At 36.6% G+C, this 12,085-nt stretch overlaps 1 protein-coding gene across 2 annotated transcripts in view; it reads left to right on the forward strand.

The window, feature by feature from the left end:
- The first annotated feature begins 651 nt into the window (after positions 1-651).
- Positions 652-12,085, forward strand: part of LOC105254440 (transcription factor SOX-5) — a 146,129-nt gene continuing 134,695 nt past the window's right edge. For both annotated transcript variants that reach the window (XM_025411959.1, XM_020028513.2), the window contains exons 1-2: positions 652-973; positions 1,960-2,002. The gene's annotated coding sequence lies outside the window, so the exon portion shown is untranslated. The remainder of the gene's footprint in view (positions 974-1,959; positions 2,003-12,085) is intronic.

Raw genomic sequence — 12,085 nt, forward strand, 5'->3', positions numbered from 1 at the left:
TCGTACTATACTAGAATTGATAATAGCTAAGTAAAATACGGTTGATTGTTCGAAAAATATATAATAAAATCATAGGCAACAAATGTTTGACTTCCTACTTGTCATGCGATCGTAAATACAATAAAAAAAGTCGAGCGCCGAATTTTACGACGTTAAGCGCCTTATGTTTACATTCAGTCGCTTTGTTGTCATTCGGACGGCGGAACCCAAGTAGGCAACAGCGTGAATCGTTTCGTATCACGCAGTATCATTTTAGACGCGATCGGGACAACTATCGAACAAACAATTATATTCTTTATATATCTTAGCTTATGTATCATTTTTTTAAATTAGTTTAACATTAATTCTATATTCGTGTATATTTGTATCATAAAATTTCAAATTATTTTTTTAATTTTTCAATCATTAAAAAAACATTGCATGTGAAAGACAAATCGATTTTGCGACTTTAATTAAGTTTTATTCGTAAGCTATATTCATAGTTAACAATGTGTATTTTGATATTTTCGCGGCAATTTTTTTTGTATAATGAAAACATATTTTCGGGAATTAGATGCTTTGTGTATTTAGTTTTACTTTTTATTATCTTTAATCACTTATGTTATAACGCGAGATACAAAACATAAAATTGTCTTAAAATTGTCTTAAAATGGTCTTAAAATTAGCATATGTACATTCGTTAACAATGGAAATTTTCGCGGTAAATAATGTATGAATTTGTCTACGCGGTTTTGCATATAAGTATATCGAGTAGAATGACAATAATATTTGCCTGTCTATTGAAATATATAATAAAAAACGCGTCCATTTTCTCGGGAGTGCGCGTACGATTTTCGGGAGTGACGTACAAAGTGACACGATTGTAATAAAGTGCGTATATAAAATATTTGTCGCGAGTGTGAGTTCAAAAAAAAGATAAAGAGAAAAGGAGGAAGCTCAAGAAGGGCATCGGGCAACGATGAAGCAGCTTAAGGTGAGCAATTTATAATTTATTTTATTTTATTTTATTTGTTTATATTTTATTTGTTTATATTGCGTGTAATTTTATCGCGATTCAATTTTGATATTATTATATAACATTTACACAATATATTTATATAATACATTTAGATAATATATAATATTTACATTATATATATATTATATAATGTACATGTGTAAAGAATTGTATATCCTATATTTTATTTTAAAATATTTTATATAGTATGTCTAATAAAATTATTATTATATATTTAAAATTATTATTGATATTTTTTTATAGATACATAAAATTTCAATATTGTATTTGAAATTTATATATGTATTTATATAAACAAAAAAATAAATATAAATAAATTATTTAGATTATTTTTATATCAATAAATAAATTATTTATTGATATAAAAATATTAAATTTTTGTTTATTATATAAAAGTATATATCTAAAAGAAAAAATCTTTTATAAATTATGTAATATTTTATTAAATATCTACTTATAAATAAAAAAAATTTTAAAGCTAAGCACAATGCTAATATTTTGAAATTCTAAATTAAAGAAAGAATTGATAAATAAATATATACCGATATATCAAGGGACAGAAATTAGAATGGAAAAACGCAAAATTTAAAAAAAATTGATAAATATTATATAGCGAACTAACGTTCAAACGCGCAAGTGAGATTTCGTAATTATGTATAATGTTTATTAATTTCTTATTTTGCAACATATATAAAGTATATAATTAAGAATCGTTACATATAAACAACAATGCGCTATTTTATAAATATTATATATCGTGCAAAAATTGTTATGATATTAGTTATCTCTAAAATATTCGAATGAAAAAAATAATAAAAAGAAAAAAACACAGATACTTTAAATGTATCTAATATGTTTTAATAAAAGGATACATTCGATTAAAATATTAATTATCTTAAATAAACCGCTTTATAATTTGTATATATTTTCATGTATTACAGATTAACATCATGTATCACAACTTCGCTGTTGCGCATCGTACTGGTGAGTTCTATATTGTTTTTGTTTTTATCTCGAGATAAAATATATTTGTGAAATTTATATATCAAATATGTTTATAGAATTTTATAAGAATAAATAACACAAAAATGTATTTATTATTTATCTTTATATAAATTGTTTGATATCTGAGAGAGAAAATTTATTATTTAATATTTAATAAATAAAAATATTTAATTTTCTGTTTTTGATAATTAAATGCTTATAATTTTGAATATATTACTCAATTAGCAATTTTGCTAGAAATTTAAATAAAGAAAATAATTTGAAAATATTAGTAAAGCGAAATATTAAGTCAATATGTATAAAATTAAATATCAAATTAATATAAAGTTAAATTTTAATAAAAAGATTGTGAATAAAGAATATCAAGCAAACATGCAGTAAAAATATTCAAAATAGTTTATAATAAAATTCTATAAACAAGATTAAATTGGTTTGAAATGAGTATAATATTAACTTATTATTCATAATTATATGCATGTACTGCGGAAAATGAACGATAATAGCAGAAACTCGTTTCAGCTGAAATACTTTATGGTAGTTTTAGGATTATTGTAATTAATATTAATTACTAGAGCGCATTTTAATGTTAGTTAATATTGAATCTATTTAATTGCGTTCGGGACAGATTTCTCTCGGTACGCGCCTCGATATCATTGATTCGCGCAATCATAAAATGGCAATTAATAACATGAAATATTTGCACCCAATCTGTCGCGATAATTCGCGCTCTTTATAAACTAGTTGATTTCTTTGAATCTCTTACAATTCACGCATATCACATTATTAATAATAATCAATGTAGGAAAATTTTTTGTGCATTTTTTTTCTTCACAATGACAAGTGACGCGACAAATGACAGACATGTGTATTAAAAGAAGAGTCGGGTATTACACCTGTCTTGTCTCACCGAATGCAATAACACGGGAATTCCGATCCAACGATCGCGAAAGTATCTTCCCCTTGCGTTTCTCTTGCGACTTGTTCTACCATCGGGAACATAATGCCACGCGGAGCGGATACTCATAATGCCCGGCCAACTTGTTGAGATGTAGCCCGGATAGTGTTTCAATCGCCGGGCCCCCCCAGACCACGAGCATCGACAATGATACGTGCACATATGCAAAACGTATTACAATATTGGATAGCGGGGCTATGCATCACGATAGTCGAAATAAATCACCCGGCAACAAGTACCGACGTGTGGCTAAGGAAGTCTTAAATAATTTAGCAATTTTTCGACGCCACGACCTTAAGGTCACGTCGAGCATCGCGTAAATCCCTTTGGCTGTGGCTTTTAAGGCCCTTCGCTTTTTTCCCTCCTCGCAGCAAGTATTGCGCCGACGTACTGAAAACCGAGGGAAATCGCGTGTTTGCTCAAAAAAGCGCGTATCCCACGTACTTGTGTCCGCGATAATAAAGAGTCGTGCTTCGCGTATACCGCTGGAACGCTTCTCGCAAATCGAGCAATAAAACGTCGCGTACTGCGGCGAATATTATGTAAGCGTTTCAGCATGCAAAAATTAAACCTGTCCCTTTGCCTAGTTTACTCCTCTCGCTAAAAGCTCAAAAGCAACGAGAAAAATTTCTATCTTCTTTCACTAAAGAAATTTTAGTTCCCGGCGCGTTTCATCTTTTTTGTTTATATTAAAATTGGAGATACATAAGTTTCCATTTGCAAATGTACAGACTGCTGTCCACTTCGCTAAAATCAATATTAGCTTTTCTTCTCTGTGCGTACGTATTAACATTAATTTAAAGGTAAAGCACGCTACTATTAGGAAATTTTAGAAAATATTATATTTAGAAAGAGAGAATATAACGGTAAAAAATCAAAATTACATTTGATTGAATACCGTTGTTGATTTTCGAGCATGTAATTATCTCACGGACATATAGAATAAATAATTATCACATTGAAAAGCTATAATTTACTCGTTTATACGAGATTGCAACATGACATAACTAACATTGTGTCTAAAGACGATAAAATGCCACTTGATCTCTTGACTATCGCTCACGTGCATGTACGTATTCTGTGCTCTCTCCCTTTCTCTTCCTCTGCCTTTCTTCGCTCTCTTTCTTCTACCTACTTATAATGGCCAAACACATAATAAGGAGGGCAAAACGCGAGGCTGTGGTACGCGATATGTAGGACGGACAACAATGGAGCACACCTGAGTACGAGCCGGTGCGTTTGTGATGGCTTTGGGGAGGTAGAAGGTATCGCATGGTGCACCGGTATGAAATTTAGGGTAGGAGGAAAAAGAAAAGGAACGGGAAAAAAACGAGAGAGGGAGGGGACAGACTTGCATGGAGAAAGGCACAAGAAAAACGTAACAATGCTTTCAGCCACTCTGCTGCTGCTTCTTTTTCTCGTTTTTCTTCTTCTCTTCTTTCTCCTCCTTTCAACAACGGTTGATGCTACCCCGTGTCCCTTCTCCAGTCTTTCTTGTCGACGAGTTTGGGTGCCAATGCAACGCTCTCCGATTTGTTCGCAAAACACCGAATACAGGCGGTCACCTGGTATGCCCGGCATTGTTCAACACGCGTGTGCGTGACTTGTCTCACTTGCGTTTCTGTCTTCTCGCAGAGTCGATCTCGACAGAATGTTGCGTTCTTTTGCGGATGATTAATAGAATTCTCTGATACATATATATATATATATTTTTATAGTAATAAATGTCACTGTATTTAAGAACAAATGAAAAAATGGTCTCTTTAAATTTATACTCGTGTAGAAAATTATTTTACTAAATATAAAAGCTATAAGTACAATTTTTTTTTTGTTAAATTCATCTTGACTTCATTTATTTATATTCTTTATCTCAGGAATATCTACCTAATAGCTACGCAAGTGTAGCGTATTTAACTATATGATTCTTTAAATGTATTTGGCGTTATGTCTACAATTCTGCTTGACGCCGTTAATAACTTCCCTTTGATCAATTACTTCTCAAGTACTTTCGACATTAATGTTTTTCCACCGCTGCGAGAGATCATTAACCATTGCAGGCTCGCTGCTCCCGACATTAAAATTTAAAACGGCGGTGATATAATTACGAGCAGCGGCTGAGATTTGCTCTTGCTGAGAATTCTTCTGAATCGCCACTAATACCGTACTATGAAAAAAATTAATAGTTGCGTCTAAAAAAACTTTTATAACATACAGATACATATGTATGCATAGATATGTATGTGTATTTATTTGTGCATACATACATGCATAAATAAATACATAATGAATAAAAAATATTTTATGGGGTATATTCGATAGGATATAATATTTTTAATTGTTATTGAGATTTTTACCGTAGACAAACATTCTGATGTTTACGAAGCATGTTAAAATGTTTATGTATATCTACATTCCGCTCTTCAACAACATTGACTATGTAAGAAAAAATTCAGAGAGAAGTAGAAAAGAAAAAATGAAATATCTGCCTTCGTTCGCAAAAGAAACATCTATGTATGCATAGTCTGCAATAATATAATCATTATGCATTGGCATATCGTTGTGGCGACTATACTTAATTCTTGTAAATTATATTAATCCTGCTATTAAAGTCGCGGTGAATGAGAATTACTCGCGATGGAATGCTGTTGTAGAAGGAGAGTTCCACACATGCTCAAAGTGTACGCGGGATTCTCGGGCAAATCGTGTAAGAGAGACTGGACGTAATCTAAAGTGTACGTAACGAAAGAAGCTTTCACGCGGTATCGGATTATTGCTCGACTAAATAACTATCATCGACAAAAACGAACGTTGCTAATGAATCCGAGAGCCTTATGAAATCACGAGATATCTCAGTCATTCATAATTCGAATTCAAAAATGAGTTTTTTTTATTTGATAAAGGAGCTCAATCCAAGGAAGCTTTGATCCAGATTAAAGTAATAAAATTGTCATTGTATTTGCTTATAATATAACTTTTTATCTGCTAACGTATATTACTAGAAAACTTTGTTAGATATCGCTTACAATTGTTCTTTGCGCACGCAAGGATTATAACAAGAGAAAGGTAATCAAACCTCCAGTCTCTTAAGTGGCGCTCTTTTCCCTTCGACGGTGTCTCCTTCTTGATGCAGCGAGATAGTTATTTCCTGTCTGTCCATCCGTGCTACGTGACCCTCAAGGCCGACATGGATACGATATGAGTGATCTTGTCGGACGTAAGATGAAAATGCAGCTTCCTTCGATTAATATTTGCTTGAATTTATGATTCGAAATAAACGCACGTGTTGCGTCCGGTTACATTTTTATCGACGGAAGCTGTTATGTCATGTTATACAATGAATCTATATAAATCGCGTCGTGTACGGCTTGCAAGTACGAGTCAAGGGTTATGCGTCAACTTAAATAAGAGTCGGATCGCGTAACGGTGCTAGTTGAAAGGCTCTTCAATCCAAACGTCGTTTACAATTCTTTTTTCCATCCAGTCGTAACTTAACAGAATTTACGTTTATTTTAACTTGCGATTGTACGACGATCAATATAATCCTCGAAAAACTGCAAAGTGCAGTTACGATCGGTCGACGACACGGATTTCGTCGGTGAACAATACGCTACCACGATGCGTATATCGCGTGATGGTACGGTCATAGTTGATAGTAAAAATCGAAGCAACCTGATCCAAGGGACCAAGGGTCTGTTGTATAATGGGAAGGCTGCCCTTAACAATCATGTAAAAAGACGCCGGGCCGTTTTAGATTGAGGAATATTGAGGCATTGTGAGGCTGCACGGTCGGCATGCGTGTTCGTATGCGTGTGTACGTTACGTGCGTTGACAATGGGAAGCCCAGTGGGTGCGTTAATCCGGCGTGTGTGAGGCTGGACTGTGGGAATATTTCGTGGAGAGAGAGGAATAGAAGGAAAGAGAGAAAGAGAATGAGGGCGGCGGCGATGGGATGGGGGAGAGGAGGAGAAGGGTAAGGCGGTCTTGCCTCTATTGTTGTATCTCGGCGATACTATCTGCCGGTACACGCGATGCCTCTGTCGGCTCGCCGACAGTGTTGACTCGCGTTTAAAGTCTCGTACATTTGTGTGCGAGCACGCTCCTCTCTTTCTCTTTCTCTCTGACACGGGGCTCGGCCGGCAGTAATTGCCGCGAACGACGTACGGACCGACGAAGAGTCGAGGCAGTGATCGTCTCGCGGACAGGTCTCTCCGTTTATCAAAGTTGCGCGGCGCACCTTCATCCGGAATCGATAAACTCATTGTCTACCATAACTCGCGATCTCGACTAATGTCTAATAATGGAAGAAGGAGACTCATCGGAAGCGTCACTCGCGTGAAAAATGAAAGGAAAGGCGCGAAGACAATCGGAAGATGAACGAAGTTTGTGAGTCATTCTATGCGCATGATTTTCTCATCAATATTAAATTCTTTTCTCATCAATATTACGTTATCGATTATTTCGCGAAATGCTTTCAGCGACATATATCAAGTTATTTATGGAAATTATCGCTAAAAACGGAAGAAATATTATTTGCAGCAAAATTTTTTCTTTGAAGAGAAATTAAGTCCAAACTAAGAACTCGAACCGTCCACTTTTTTTTGTTTATTGATAATACAAATTTGAATATTAAATTTTGCATTAAAATTTCGTAGAATCTCGAATAAACGAGAGAGAAATAATTGTTTCTTGTATGCTATATAATCTTATATTTAAATGACTATATATAGTAATATAAATTTACTATCCTAGAGTAATTATTTTCCCAAATGTTTAATTTATTATTTTCATTATAATTTATCGGTGAAAAAATAATTTTATATACACGTGTGCAGTTTTTCAAGTATTAGTCTTTATTTCTTATAACTACAAGCAACTCTTGGCTCTCTTTTTCGACACCGTTTCCTTATCGAGGGTTGCAATTTCATCCTTTTGGTCGAGTGGTTTCGAAATTCCAGCTCTGACGGGCGACACCCAACGACGTCTTCGCGCCTGTTAAGAGTCTCCGTTCTAATCTCGAGAGCGGATATCGAGTCGGTGTACTATGTCGCTGGTGATCGGTCAGAGGATCGCTCTCTCGGAAAAGTGGCCGGATATTTTTGTAGCCGTTGAACGTGGGAATGATTTTGAGACAAAAGCAGCGGGTGGGAAAGGGTTGGACGAAGATGAGAGAAGAGAGGAACCGGGCACCTGGACGCCTCCCCGAGAGGCCAGTCCTCTTGATGCGCGAGCGTGCGGGCGAGAAGATCACACATACACGCGTATACAAAGCTCTCTCTCTTGTGACTGCCTACGAGGGCGCTCACGATGCAACACACGTGTCGTCTCGTGTATGCACGTTCATGCAGTTTGTAACGCGCGGAACAGGTATTCCCCCATTGAAATAAGGTAACGTCGCGAATATGAAATATACCCCCTTGTACAACTTGATAATCCGTGGTTACCATAAATCCTGAGTGATTATCCGCGTGTCTATTTATAAGCCTCATGGCGTCGCCCTCACCTTCGCAAGCCTCATCCCCCGTCTCCCTCGCCGCATACCACGCATCTCTCCCCTGTCTATCTCTTTCTTCTTTGTTCAGCTATTCTCCCGGTATTCTCGTTTTCTTCTCGACGATGTCGAGCGGGATCTCGAAAGAGTTCCAACGTTCCTACGTATGCGCGTGTCATGATTTCCATAGTGCGTGCATAAGGCTTCGGAGATACGCCCGATAGGATTAATCGGCTTACGACGAAAGCTACGTTTTCGCGTCGAGAAGCGAGAATGATTTGTTGTTGGACCGTTTGTCCGCACCTGCGACAAAAATGTTGATTGAACGAAGACGTAGCGTGAAGAAATCGTAGTGAGGGCAATAAGAAATAGACAATCATAATAGGCAATAAGAAACGGCGCGTTCTTTTCTCGTAGAATAATGCATATGTGCGCGGGGCATAAAAATACGGCCGAGATTAATTGCCCAATTCTAAAGAATACAAGTGAATTTATAGTATGAGGACAGTTAAATAGAGCTGCGAGAGGCGGATATGTCTTGGCGCGAGTTCACAATCTAGCATCACGCGAGGCTAGAGAAAATGCAAGAAAATGTATTGAGTCAGAAGATAATAAATAATTCAGTTTGATATACGAGCTCCAATATCGCGAGATCTCACCGCGTGCCGTCCGTATACGGATATGTGCGAGTGGGTTGTCGCACATTTTGCCTCGTAGACAGATATGTGCATATCGATCATTCTGGATGCATTGACAGCTTCATTCGCGAGCATATTCCGTGGAATTACACCTCCGCATCCGAGTCCCCTTGCTCTCCTTAGAGATTTCAGAATATATTAAAATACCTTCTCTTCCATAAGATGACACAAACTTATCAAAATCAAAACTGTAACAACGCTCGTTCATAGCTTCATTATTTTCTACCGTTTTATCTCTACGTGAAAGTGTGGAAAATATTGCTTGTAATGATAATTTAATTTAATTTAAATAATTTAATTTAATTTAAATTTAATTAATTTAATTTAAATAATTTAATGATAACAAGAAGTACTTGATATGTATCAATAATTTGAAAGAAATTTTATTTAAAAAAAAGAAAGAAATTAGTATTATATTAGGTTACATTTGATATCATGCAATGTAAAATTATTTTCTCGTGTTACATCGAGAGTATTTCATACTTTAATATTACAATATCTAATTCATATTCACTCAAATTGTTGAATGTGAAAAGATCGCGTAAACAAAAGAATTGCCAAGTAATTCGTTTCCATTTATGAATAATTAATTAATATGTATTTTACCGCGCGTTAAAATGCGTTAATATCCAAGATATTACAATGCGAAATTCAAATGTAACAGCGAATAGTTTGAAACGAGAGGTAATCGAGCGTCGATCTATCCGAGATAAAGACGGCGCTAAGCGCGCAGAATGATTTTCGGTTCGCGTGCGTTGAAGAGGTCAATGCTGAGAGAAGGCGAGGAAACCGGGAGTATAACATCGTCGCCATAGGCACTGTGCGGCAAGCTATTAAAAACCCAAGTTATGAATGAAAGCCGGGGCTGAAATAGAATGGCATGTCGGGTCCCGCCCACAGGAACAGGTACGAGCATCACGACTACGCACAGCCTCGGCTGAGACCAGAGTGTCAAAAGATTCCCAAATAGCTGCAGACGATTACCGAGTGTGATGCGCAAGTCGCCGCCTCGCGCGCGCAGAACCGGTAGTCGAATCTTCGGATAATTTAATTACTATGCACATGTCAAAATCAACTTGTTCACGTCAATACTCGTCGCTGGAGCTCTATAAAAAAAGATTGTACGGTAGAAATGTTTGCATAGGCGATTCATCGATGTGTTAAGAGTTCGTTATACGCTTCTTGACGCGTTTAATATTCTTCGGGAAGACAAATTTATAGAGTAGATTTATGAAGAACTTTGTAATCGAGCGTAAAATATATACACGCGCGCGTACGAAGTGTAAAATTCTTTCTAAAATAATCTCATTGGAATGTGATTATTAAATACGATATATTTAATAATCACATTTTAATTTTTTTCATTAAAGTATATTAAAAGCAACATTTTTTTTCAATTAAAGTACATTAAAAGCAAAATGTTTTTCAATTAAAACATTAAAGGCAAAATTTTTTTTCAATTAAAGCACGTTAAATTTTCAATTAAACACAAGATGAGCATTAATTCGGTGATAAATACATATAAAAATTATAAGTTGAATCGAAATTCGACGTTAAGATTTAATTTCTGGAAGGGATGCGATGTCCGACTATCTGTCACATTCTTGACGTTAGCAGCCGGTATCCGGAGAGCCGGTACTCGAGCATCCTGACGATTCAATTAGGATTCAGGCACGCCAGCGAAGGTCCGGATCTCCTCTTGCCTCTCTCACCATCTTTTTTTCGTGGTATAATCGATCGCCGATTTCACAAGAGATCCGACCGATCGTACGCGTGGCCGTTGATATATGAAGTTTAAGAATCAGATATAAGTTTGCGTAAGATATCAGCGGATTTTCAAAATAGTTTAAGTAATAAGCTCATCGAGAAAAAAATGATCTCTCATTACCCACAAATTATTAATTTTAAATATAATTCAGCTACATATCGTGAATTTTTTAATTATATCATTAATTATCTCGATAGTTTACGCGAATTTTTTTCTTTTGATTTATATCTACATGTCGTTGCAATGAAACGAACAAGCTCGATGTTACGAGGACAAAGATCTTTAATCGTTGGGGAAGGGATTCTCGCCAATTATCCCGAAGTGTTATGTTTTACGCGCGAACAATGTCGGGAGTGTTACGTTTAATCAATCGCGAGAAGAAAACCCAGTACTACTACGTCGCGCACACAGACGAGTCGCCGACGAGACTAAGGAAGTGGGACCAAAGCATCGGACCAAGGGCTGAAAGCCTCGATGAAGCCATCGTCGAGAAGCGTCGCGGGGACAATGGAGCAATCAATAGGGTAATGTGAGGACACTTTATCGAATTATCGATGCGGTCGACACTGGCGTACCTACGGTCAATGGACACGGGTACCCTGCTTTTCGAACGAACCCTTACTCGCCTCATCGTCTCTCTTCCTCTCTCTCTCTCTCTCTCTTGTCTCGCTCTCTCTTACCCGCGTCTATCTCTCTGCCTCGCTCCCTCTGGTCACCCCGTAGTCCTCTCTTTGCTGCTTTCAATCTGTCTATCCGCGTCTCTTTCTCGCTGGTTCCCGTCAATGTTCGGCGACTGATAGAGCCGGAGCATCCGCGCCGTAACAAGCTCAGTCGCCCTTGACACTTTGGGCCGTTAATGTCCGAGAAGCACGCGATAAATCCGGCCCCGAACGAAGGCGTATTTCCATCTTACCGCGGTGCTATCCCGGGAGTGTCCTTCGGTGCAGGAATGAGTGCCTCCGCGGCATATGTCATCTCTCACACTCGCTAAAGATACTGGTTTGTACGCTTGTCCTATTTCTGCACGGTATGTTCCTACCACTTGCGACTCTTGCATCAAACAAATTGCAAAGTCCTCTTTTTCTCTTTGTTTTCCTACCCTTTTAATGAAATGAAAATAATTAATAGTCGTTGCATGTGACACGTCAACCAA

Source organism: Camponotus floridanus, unplaced genomic scaffold, assembly GCF_003227725.1.
Source record: "Camponotus floridanus strain SB8 unplaced genomic scaffold, Cflo_v7.5 scaffold46, whole genome shotgun sequence".
Classification (NCBI taxonomy): domain Eukaryota; kingdom Metazoa; phylum Arthropoda; class Insecta; order Hymenoptera; family Formicidae; genus Camponotus; species Camponotus floridanus.